Below are 13,093 nucleotides of genomic sequence, written 5' to 3' on the forward strand. Positions count from 1 at the left end.
CATTTTGTGTTTCTAAGCTATTGAACTGCTGAAGTGTGCATACTGTTAGTGTAATTCTAGATCGGCTAATATCCTTCATTTTCAGCCTAAATATAATTTTCTCACGTTGGTTGAATGGAATTACTGCGGTTGTCTATATAAAGGGTGTGTTACACAAATTGTTGGGTCTTGTTTAAGATACAAACTAAGGCACTAACAATAACTCTCCCAGGATTTCAGCCAAGGAAATATGTAAAGAACGTGTTGACCCTTTCGCACATATACATTTATACATCGTTGGCAAGCCCTTCATAATGTACAGAACTGGTCTGCATCCTCCAATCACTGATGAACCTGAACCTGGTTTGTTTGGTGGCTCCGCCCTCTCTGACATATGTACTTTCATGTTCACCACGATTACCTAACTCCCCCACCCCCACCCCCCATCCACCCCCACAAAGATTCATTACTAATTTTCCAGAGCTTCCTTCATCATTATTCAAAAATTAGTTTTCAATGCAAAGAGTAGGTCCAATCATGGTGAGGTCTGTATGATTCAGATAGTATCATAATTACAATTAGATTACATTACTGCAATCAGAGAAAGAAGATCGTTAAGAAAAAGAATATAAATTGCCTTAGTTTTACAAGTACTGAGCAAGCAGAAATTTGAATTAATCTCCATTAAAAAATCTTCCCCCTAGAGAACTGCAAAGCATGCTACTTTTTCCTGGCCATCAATACAAATCAGGAGCAAAAAAAAAAAAAAAAAAGTTTTGATGGAACCTTCATTCTTTGATTTGTGGGAGCACTTTTGCTGAGGGGTGTTTAATCTCCTCTGTGTTGAACCTCTCCTACGTGTGTTCCAGGCCACTGTTGGATTCATTTGTACATGATAAAAAGTAAATTATTTCAATTATGCATTAGTGGGACAAAGGCTTTTATTCCTGTGGAATAGTCCTGACAAATTTTGGTTGATCCAGAAATTTAAGTCGAAATGTATACCAGAGGACCTCCCATTCAAACCCAATCCAAGCACAAGAATAATGGATTTTTTTAAGCCCAATTTAAGACAAGGAAAATAGTACTGGTAATGATCAAATATAACAATGCACCACAAATTTTAAACAAAAGTTTCATAAGAATATTCATAATAATATATTATTGTATCCCAAACTTAAACTATAGTACAGCCTGGCCTCCTTTCAGTCCCCATCATTAGTGAGCCTACATTTCAATCAAAACCATTAGTGGCCATTATTAGAAAACACAAGCTGTCAATGTAGCAAACCAAAAATAGTTTACATGCAAACAGTTTTGCTTGCAAAAAAAAAGAAAGATTCAAAAATGCATTCTGAATAATTAAATAAAATGGTAAGAACGTCCTGTAGTTTTTAATTACAAAAAGTGAGTCCCAAAATGTGCAGTCAAGTGCTAAAATGATAATCAACACAATATCCCACAGTCATAAAAAATGACAACTTAAGAATGGCGATATAATTGTTCTCCAAAAAAAGGTGTTGTGGCTCAAAAACAAGAAATGTCACAGAAACAAACACAGAATCAGTCTAAAGTCAAATGTGACAATGCAACAAATGAGTTTTACTGACAAAAATCATCTAAGAGGAATTTATAAATGGACTAAGTGTCAGAAAAAATAACAAGGGAGAAGTTCAGGCCTCCCCACAATGGTAAGGCAGACCTGAAACATCCTAAACTTGCCTACAAACAACTAAAACACAACAAACTTAAACACACCCCAAACAGAAAGGACAAAGTCAACCAAAAAGTGAGCAACAGAAGCAGTGTGGAAGTTACTACGTCACCAGCAGCAGGGCTGGGGGGAGACAGATTGACTTGCCAAGAGGAGGGATGGCTATAGACTTCAGAAGGCTGCGTGAGGGCAGCTCCCAATTAGCACAGGTGTGGATGGTCCTAATCTGCACAGGAAAGGGGAAAAGACACCCACGCTCTCATGCATAACACAACGGGTGGGCTGCATACGCTACCCGGCAACATTTAATCAACGTGTAAGTGCAGTGACATCCTCCCATTAGAAAGTAAACAGTTGCGCATATATATTTATTGAGAATAAAAGGGATATTTTCCTGTGAATACTGGATGTTTTCCTTTGCATTGTTTTCCATGTTGTGGTCACAAGGCATGATGGCGATGGCGCTGGTTCCTTTTTTCTCTTAAAGTTATAGAAAGTAAATGCAGTTTATACTTGCAGAAAACTATTAGATGAGGCTAACGTATTGTGACTGGATGATTCACACAGCAACTGCACCCAAAGCTATACATAATCATTTTTTCTTCCTTTGTGGATTTTTTTTTTATTAATTATGTTTTTTCATAGTTGGACTTGAATCCCTGATTAATCCCTCCCGCTAAATTACCACACAGACTGCACATTTATCAGTTCAAAAGATTTATCTTTTCTGCTGAGTGCCAGAAAATGCATGAAATTAAAAAGAGAATAATCCCTCTTTTCTGAGAGAGAAAAAAAACAATCACCCAATCTTTCAAATTCCTGCACTAAAGAATCTGAACTGTAGTGGGGCTGTTTATCATGCTGTCATTCAGAAAGTATGCTCTTTTTATCTGGAACAGACTTTAAAAAAAAAAAAAAAAACTCCCCATTCAGTCCTCAAAGATGATTTAGAATTGTCACTGCAACAGCAACAAAAATACATTTTCTGAGATGCTCACTGTGTATATTTTGTGCATTTTACTAAATTCTGGGTTCATTCTGGATACGTTGTTATTTGTTAGTCCCTCCACATTCAACTGCAGTCAGTAAAGTTTTCTCTGTTCGCGGTTTGTTCTGTTCATGAAATGTATTTGAATCGCTACAGAAGCAGGAACAATCCTGCGTGGCTCCCGTGTTTCGGCACTGCTTTTAATGAGCCGTAATGAGGGAGTGAAGACTTTGTGGGAATTCACTCTTCTCTTTGTTCCCCCCTGTCATGTCATTGCCTTCTGCTGACACAGTGCCACAAAGCAACGGAAGTCATTAAAGGTAATTAAAGCTGCGGTTGTTTACCTTTTCCATGTAGCCGTGTCAAATCTGCCGGACCCTCGGCCGCTATCGATTTTCCCCGACGCGTCCGGAGCACGATGTGTAACGAGAGCAGGGTGAGAGTGAAGAGAGATGACTGTTTTAATAATTTTGCAGCCTTTAACATTAACTGCTATATATACATTAAAAAAAAAAAAAAAAAAAAAAAAAACGTTTTCACTTTTGTTCAGTCGTACAAATCAAAAGACTCTTGCACTAACGATTCTCACAACAGTACGGTACCATGGCTGGACGCCACATCTCCAGATTGTTGGTTCACAATCTGGGTGTTGCATAGTGTACACTCTTGTATGTACATAACCCTAAATAAGAGCATGAATGAACAACAATTACAATAGCAGAAGCCCCTTTTCCCCCAAAAAGCAATAGTTGGATGGTTCTCAAGTTAGGCATTGATATAAATAATTTCAATATCTTTTTTTTATTTTCTGGAAACCCCAGATGGTAGTGGCTATAATAATAATAATAATAATAATAATAATAATAATGAGCCATGAAACATTTTAGGTTGGTGTCTGAGGCGTGTGACTTGGCAGACTGGCATGTCCAAGATCTTGAGGTGTGTTGGGGTGTTCCAACTGGGGGCTCTGTCATTCAAAATCTCTCTGTCCCTCCTAGGACTAGCAGTGATTCAGTGCAGTGAAGAATTCATCTGATTTTAGACGGCACACACGCATGTGTGTGTGTGTGTGTGTGTGTGTGTGTGTGGGTGGGGATTGTGTGAGTAAGCTTGCAGACAGAGCCGTATTCTCTCGATAAAAGTTACACAGTGAAGCGTTCCTGTTCTCTCTTATGATTAGTGTGTCACACATTTTAAAAATTCCATCTTAAATAATCCGATCCATCATCCTTACAGCTTTTACAGGTATTAGCTTTGCGAATAATCCTAAGCTGTTGGGAACTGGGGAAACGTATAAAGATCTGGCGCTTCATGTTTCATATTTGGTCTGCCTAGTAGGTGCAGTGTTCAGCTGCTGAAGACGCACAGAACAGACGGCAGACAAGTCAGATTCTTCAAGGTGCTGGTGGATAATATCAGGTCACTTCCTCTACATTGCTACTATGCTGGATACATTACCCTCACTGTGCAGATAGTATTGTATGTACGGTGCATATTAATTGTAACTCCAATCAGTTTTGTCTTTAATTTTGGATGATACCTTTCACTGCTGTGTATTTTATTGGTTCTTGCACAATTTTATTTAATGGCCACAGACATATTGTACAAGTATCAATAATAAAATGGAGAATAAACCTTGTTAATTATATGTATTTAACAACATTCATATATATACATGTTTATAACTGGTAAGCTGGCCAAAAATATTCAGAATGGAAATGAAATGAAAATGTTCATGAAAGCAAGAAAAAATTACAAACCTGAAGGAATATGACTTTAATTATGTGTTAAGACACAAAAACAGTTGACTTTAACCTTCATTGAGAAAGACATAAAATAGGATGAGAAAAGGAACAGCCTGTTCAACACATCTTGATTTTGAATTTGGATACAGTTCATAGAAAAATTGTTGTTTGCTCTAGACAATTTGATCAACTAATACAGTTCTCTTTTTCCTCATGGTTTTTATTTCATTTAGCATTAATTAAAATGAGAATTTAAAATGTTTCACAATTTCACTAAATGAATGCAGTTATTGAAAAATGCATGCAATCCCTGGTCTGCCGATGATTATTCGAGTGCACGATTAGGACGAGGCACGAGTTTGTTTTTGATACGACCAACAATGTTGCCACTGATAATTCTGTCCTTTGGTTCCTTGCCTGTAGGTCATGGTCTCAGAACTGTGGCTGGCTCTAACAGAAATATATCCATCCGCAAGTAAATAGTTTTGGAAAAACAAATCACATGCTAGTGATACACGCTTAAATCCTGGGGCCGAGTTTGTAAAACAAAATAAATCTTCAGTGAGTGAGCTAAAGCAAGACTGTGTAGGTGCTTCCTTCTGTATGGATGACAGAAAAATGTACGCTTTTTGGGTTTGCCACTGCAAGCTAGCAAGTCAACTATGCCCAAGATTCCTTTAAAAATAGAACACACAGATGTGTATATTTCTGATTAGGAGGCATACTCCAAATAAGGCGTTCACATCACACAGTAGTCTGTTCTCAGTCACCCATGACAAGGATCCGGCTTTGCTGAGAGTCTGGTTATCAGAATAAGGTGTTTAAACAACTCATAGTTGGCACACTTCAAGTTAACATTGAAATCAGTGTGCATCTAAATTTCTAGATTTTAGAAGCTTATAGAAGCTCTTTTAATCACGTCTGATCAAATTATAAGGCTAGAATTATTAGGCTCTCTTCGCAAGGGTTATACCCTTTATTATAAATATAAACCCTTTAACTTGGCTTTGTTTTTGACAGTAAAGAAGCATATCCACGCTTTAGTCTGCCCTTGAAAGCTTAGCTCAAATTAATAATAAGAACACTTCTGTATGATTGGATAATTCATATCTCCACTGACGCTTACACCTGCTCTACAGGCATTACACTGACACCTGAATACATTTGTAAAACCTGTCATACAAATGAGATAAAAAATGCATTCAGAGTCTATTCTTCTGTCCATCATCTTAATGCTGAATGAAGGATTCTCAGCCCACACCTGTGTGTAGTCTTGGTAACAGGTATTTTCATACTGGCTGTGGCTCCATTGCTGGTTTTTCACCACCGTGTCCCTCCTGGTGGAATTTGGGTAAAATGCCAATGGCAGAGGTTACCGCTAACATTTTAGATTAGTAATTGGACATTGCTGTTACATGGACTGTTAGTTCTAGTTGCAAAAAATACAACTACTAAAACTGCAAAAATAAAAAAAAAAAACAGGGAAAAGAAGCACAGCTCAGTAAAGAAATAAAGTTAGGGCAATCAACTGATACCAAAAAAGTGTATACATTTGATTCCCCGGCAACTCCAAGTACCTCGGAACCAATTCACAGTTAAAAGAGCATCTTTTGGCGATTGTCATATGGGCCCCTGTGAGGAGCCCGTTCAGCTGAAAGCTGAGAGCGGACGCTACATTTTTTCAGGTCGATGATGTTCTGCCGATCATACCACGGCGATGCCAGCTGTCAGCCCACCAAAGGGATTATCATTCTTACAGACCTCTTACCGAGCTTTTAGCATAATGAAAGAGCCGCCGCGGTGTAGAGAGGCAGGGAGCTGATCTGAAAGGGAAGCACCTTCGGAGTAAGCTGAGTGAGCTGCTCCTGTCCCTCATTTAAAAAATAGAACTTTTTAATATGAAAAATGAGATAAAGGAGTTGTTATGCTGTTAAAAAGGAAAAAGAAAGGGACCATGTTTTAATGTGTCCTTTCCACTTGCTTTGTTTGCTTGTTTAAACCGTAGTGGTTATTTTATTCAGACAGGCAGAAAACAGAGAATGTCACAGATTGAGGTGGGACCACAGTACAGAGAGTGCTGTACCAGAGTATCGAACCTTATCTGGGGTTCATGTACAGGGTTCAGAGTCATCCACTCTACAAACTGCTATGCACAGACACAGCCCCCATCACCCTCTGCCCTCTTCCCCCCTGCAAGTTTATTAGGGGTTTCTGATTTAACATTGCAGTCTGCCTTCTTTCCTTTGGGGTTTTCATGTGGTTTTGTGGGGGTTTCATGTGGCTTTGTGATCCCCCCCCTTACCCCCAACTCCTTCACTCTCCTATTTTTGCAGAATTTCACTTAAAACCTTCAGATTATAATCTTGTGCTGCAATAGGACGACATTTACATTTTCTTGGCAGTGAATTTGGATGAAAGTGTGCCCAAATCTGCAGGGCCATGTCAAAGTGTCAGTCTTCACCTACCACAGTATGTTCCTCCTGTCCTGAGGGCAATGAGTCTGTATTTTCAGCCAAAAAAAGAAACATGTTTTCAGCCAGATGCAGCTAACAAAGGTGACACATTATAACTGCTTCCATTCTGATCACTATGCTGACTGATGTCTTTATGGCAAATCCATTTTAGCAAAGAGAAAAAGAATATGATGAAGTCACACACAACCTCAGCCTGCCTCAATTACATTGCGGTGAATCAGGGATGTATGCTTTTGAGCCCTCTCCCCCCATCCCTGCGATGTCACAAAATTGATTGAGAAGAGGGGCATGCAGTTTACTTTACCCATAGCTAAGTCCAAATGACATGGTTTTAATATTGAAGGGGGGTGGGGGGTCCAAAGAGAAGAAAAAACTGAATAGATTATATTGAAATTATTACAGACTTGAATGTTTGTAATGGATCAAGTCTAACGGTCTGCGTTTCTGCCATATTGCCAATAGCACATCCATTCCCGTGATGTTAAAGGATCTCTCAGTTGCGCACAGCAGACGTGCAGTAATACGATGTAGTTCAGAGTAATTACCCTGCTCAGTGCTGCATGCAGTTGCGTTAGAGGGTGCGACAGCCTGCTTCATTATGGCGGCCATCTTGGCATCCGTTACCCCTCCTTTTTCTGGGGGGGAGGGGGGGGCGGTGGTCAGTGCAGGAGAACAACACACAGGATGATGCAGACCACTCCACAAACTAATTGCTACAGAAAAAAAAAAAAGTGATTATAGATTCTATTTTCTGGACAGGCTTTTTTCAATTTATTCTACAAGGAAAAATAATGCTGGATATCATGTAGCCCGGTTAAAATTCAATTTAGAAAAATGATTGAATCAATTCATTTAAAGTAATAAGTTTATTTTGGTTTATTTTATTTGAAAATAAAATCAATTTAAGACTTTGAGAACACTGCAGTGGGAAAATGATTGACTAAAAGAATCCAGCTGACGGTTGACCGCTAGGTTGGAACATTATTCATTATGAAGTACTCTAAGTATACAGTATAAATATCCCTTATGACCTGGCTTGACTAGCCCTCTGGAACTCTGGTTAAATGCACAGTCTGAGTGTGAAATGCATACCCAAGCCCCAAAGCATGTCTAATTGTCTGCCATTCTTAGTGTGGTTATTTAGTACATTTAGCCTTATACTGTACCTGTCTGAGAGAGAGTCTCAGGCCACCCAAAACAGAATCTGCTCAATGCCCTCTGAATACTTTAAGAATCACAAGGCAATAAGCTCATTCTTTCTAAGTAAGTGTCTACATAACAATGAAAATTCTAATACTTCTAATTCTAAGTTTAAGAGCTGACAGCAGATTTTTTTCCCCCTCGCTCTCGCGCTCTCTCTCTCCCTATCAAAGTAAAACACGCTCGCAGTGTGACAAGGGAAAGACTTGCGTGCTACATCATCAGCGGCTTTGACAGACAAATCCCACGGCAGTCACAGCGTACCGTATTCATATTTCCTGGACAGCAATGGGCACGTTGCGCTGGTGCCAGAAAATAGCTGAAACTGTGGGAAACACAATCCCTGGAATAATAACTATGAAGGACTATGGAGCTGTTTTAAAAAATGGAGCTGTTTTAAAAAAAAAGTTTTACTAAAAGCCGTCCTTACACACTTTCATGTCAAGTTAAAGCAGTCTCAAGGGCGTAACTTAGGCTGATAACATATTTCCACAGTTTCCACAGTTCCGCGGTCCTTTTATCACTGAATTCATAATATTTGAGTTCATAAGCCCAAGGCATGATGGATCAAACTTTAGTATCACTTCAAAAGGGCTAATGAAAGTATATACGTTCTTGGCTTCATTTTATTGGATAATAGAAGGCTGGATCTTAGCCTTTGGCATATTTTAAATCAAGTAACAAGACCAAAGTCTGTTTTGTGCATTGATAAATAATAGATATTGTACAGTATGCTAAACAGTGGCTTGTACACTGTAGTGCAGGCTTGTTTGAGGAATTGTATTTTAATGGTACCCTTTGAATTTGGTGCAAAGTGCAAAAAAAGAAGAATTCAGGTGCGAAGTGGCATTCAAAATCTGCAGAGGGTATTCAATGCAAATATATAATTCATTATGATGGCATGTTTATTATTACTATCTCTGTTGTTCATCTGCCATTTCCACAACCTACTACATCCACCACACATGCATATAATCTTTTTTATTATTGTTAATTTATTGTGCCTTCATGCGTACTTAAATAATACCACGGAAGGAAATGTATTAGCACTTCATGTGAAACTCTTGGGTGATATCTCAACTAGAAGGCAGAAATGTTTATTAAGTTAGACAAGTCAACACAGTGATATACGCAGTATCATATAATTCATGCATAGAATGCAATTCACAAGAAGCTCTACCACAAGCCCAATCCCTAGGAAAGTTAGCTCAAATCCTTCTGACCCCATATTTAAGTTTAATGTTCCAGGTGGAACTGTAAAGTGGACCTGGACTATGGTTCACAGCTGAATAAGTCAAAAAAGATTTGTTGAGCTCGAGTTTTCCAACTGATATAACTGATATCATGTCTCTGTGCAGGAGATAAGGTTTTTAAAATCCAGCAAATTAAATTACTAAAGTAAAATTGAATTTAAATTCTCTTTCAGATTATTCATTTTAAAAAGCAAATTTATTCAATACATTTCATTGCAATTTCAGTGAGTGACTTATTGAAACATAATATTCTGCCAAAATGGATAACGTGAGATTCCTTTAATAGATATAAATAGGAACAGTAAGCATGACTAAACATACTGTAACTGATCCTTTAAAAACCAGGAATATCCAAGGGACACCGAAAAGATTCATTTCATGCAAGTTGTTTTCTTAGGTGTCGCAGTTCATGGTCCAATTTATTCAGTGTGAAATCTGAGCTTTAGTGCTATTTGTGATTTTTGTGTATAACTGAGTAAAAAAGAGGTCCTGCCTTTGTATACATTGCTTTACAGTACAGGCCTTTAGCAGATGTTCTTATCCAGAGCAACTTACACAACTTCTTACGTAGCATTCACATTGCATCCATTCATATAGCTGGATATGTGCAGGTTAAGTACCTTGCTCAAGGGTACAATTGTACTACACTGCCGCCCGTACATGGTCATGCATACTGTAAGTGAGTCCTTCAGCTTGAACATGAATGTTAAAAAAGTACATGAAAGGAGACATCCCACTCACTCTAGGTCTCCATATTAAATAATAAGAATGCTCACAGATTTTTTCTGAGAACGCCATTGATGAAACCAATAGCTCCTCATATCTCTGTTCGATGTAAACAGTTAAAATGTGAGCATTATACAGGAGACAGGAATCCACTAAGACCTTGATCTCATTTAATCAAGAGGACCACTTCAATCACAGCATTGCAGGCAAAAAAATGAAAATGAATGATAATTTATTCTTGGACTTGTGGATGTCTGCCTATGACGTCCTCTTTTTTACTGTATTCCGACTATGCCAGCAATCACCTTAAGGATACATTTAAATTCTCATCTGAATATAAGCCTCTCTTTTTAAATGGCTATAATATAATTAAACCAGTCATCTCCCGAAGCAGGTGTCTGAATATCTGCACTAATTAACATAACCGTAAGAAGAAGGCAGTACACGGAATGAAGACTTTGAGTAGTGCCTCTTAGTTCAAACCAAAGTTTGAACAAAGTCTTTGAACAAACGCAGGTCATGAAGCCTCTGTCAAAGAACAGAAAACCATGTCTTATTAGCCTTCTTGCTTGCAATTCCTTCTTGCTCCATACTTGGTAAGCACTGGACAAATTGCCCGTTGCAGTATGATTGGTAATATATCATTAGATATAATATAAAATGGGTAATATATTGAACTTTGTGTAAAATATTTACACATCACATTGTGGCCTCCACAAAGGAGTCATTGTGATTAGATGCCAAGACTATCAAGAGACTGACTTAATTGTTAGTGTTGAAGGGCTTTCCTGTTATTTCCACCATCAGTGCAGCATAAATAAGGCGAGGGTAAAGTAAACTACATTTCTGATTTTGTTTTACAGATCCAGAGCATTGTTGAAAGAGAGAAGACAGGAATTTGGGCTTTTCAAAACCAGGTTATATGGTGTAAAGTTACGGATGCGCATAGAATAAAACTGGGACGCATTTCCACAAAGAGCTCAAGTTAGTTTATTTAGTACCATGGACTGTCAGACAAGCCACTGTTAAGGTTTAATCTCAGACAGTTTCCAGAGCCAGGTGGGTCGTGTGGAACAAAACAAATGATGGATGACTTTAATGGGTACCATATTTACATCGTTCAGTGTCTTGAGTTACCCCTAAAGGCCACCCAATATGACAGAAGAGAAAGAGCACCAATCAGAAGATCAGAATCTCTCACTGATGACAGCTGGTAGCCTATAGACAGCTGGTGGTTCAATGGGAGAAACGATTGTGGGAGTAATGCAAGAACCCCTGGCCAACCTAAACTTACCTACACTAATATTAAGTGCCTTTATTCCAGCCAAATCACTCCAGAGCCTTTTTCAGAGTGGGTTGGGGATACATGCAGTAACCCAGCAACATTTGATACCAAACCCCCGCAGTTACATTTTAAGTTGAATTCATAAAACATAATACTAAAAAAAGAAAACACCCATCATGCTTTGCTTTATTCCTTGCAGTTGTTGGATCTGTTCCTTGAAAATACATTTGTTCCATGTGTCATTTATACTGGGGCTTCAAGACGTGACACGCAGTCAGACAGGAAGGTTGCATTACAGCGAATGTGCGATGCATTAGCAGCTGACTCGTGCGTGATACATTAGCAGCTGACTGTTGCGTTGTTAGTGACACTTACGCGTCCCCTTTAAAGATGAGCTCTGTTATAGTCTAACATGATGGAAGGTACACATTACGTAACAGATTTATTTTTTATTTTTTAATGGACAATAAATTCATTATGTCTTATTGTGACACACACGCGCGCACGCACACACGCAATGTGAATGCCGGGCTTCTGAATCACTGCCTGATTTCAAAGGAACCTCGGCTTGTTTGTGGACCTTTAAGCTGGCAGCCATGCACATGCCATCTGCCTGCAGTATGTCCAAGCAGATAGTTTTTTATGTACTGCAATGGCAAAGACAATTCAACGCTCCATTGCAGAGTCCTGCATGTTGCATTGCCGCCGTGGTTTAACATCGAGAAACAAAAACATGTTATATCACAGCTGTGACTATTTGAGCCAGTTGAGCATTTTATGGGATATTCCTGAAGGATGACACAGTTTTGTCCCTCGTTTCTGTTAATAATATGTTGTTGTGATTTGCTTTTGATGAATGCTTAGCTCTGTGATTTGGAGATAACATTCATATCATATAACAGTTTGCAATGTAAAACCTGTGCTCTCCCAAATAGGGAGGTCAAACCCCTTTTGGCGATTTTTCAGAAAACATTTACTTTTCGCATTTCACATGTCATTTCTATAACTACAATGGCCACAATTATTCATCCCACCCTGAACTCTTGTGCATAACAAGAGTTTGCATTTGCAGTCATGGCAGAAACTGGCAAATTTCATTACAGATTCGAAAAAAGAAAACATTGAGACACGATAAGTGGTTTATAACCATTTTTATATCATTGCACACGTGAAGACACGTTTTCTTTCACCACTGCCAGTAAAAACCATTGAATACAAAACTAACAATTCATTTTAATTCAAAATATTGTGGTGTCAGTTTTGACGTTCTCCACGCTTGCTTGTTGCTGCTGTCTCTTGTCTGTACACATCTTTGCCGGTCTCTATGAAACATGTCACGAAAAAAAGAATTTTCCAAGCATCAAAATGTTGAACAGTAATCGCTTATTTCAATAATTCAGTCATTTCAATAATTGTTAATTTCCCCTATTCAGTAAAGAAGGAACTAGACGCTGACAGGAGAGACACTCCTATGGGCAATTTATCTTGAATAAATTCTAAATTAACTATTTTACTGTATAGCTACTTGTTGCAGACATAGGGGAGAGTCGGTATAAATGTAACAGTTTTTGGATTGTGTTCATTTACTCTGAAAATATTTAGCCTTGCACTATGAAATTTTACTTCAATCAGGTCTGACATGTCAGTAGTAGACTAATTACCCTTTTCAATTAGACTACGTTCATAACTTAATCGAGTCGGATTAGTTATGCTGGATTTTTACTACCAT

The sequence above is a fragment of the Anguilla rostrata genome, chromosome 3 (genome assembly GCF_018555375.3).
Source record: "Anguilla rostrata isolate EN2019 chromosome 3, ASM1855537v3, whole genome shotgun sequence".
NCBI lineage: Eukaryota > Metazoa > Chordata > Actinopteri > Anguilliformes > Anguillidae > Anguilla > Anguilla rostrata.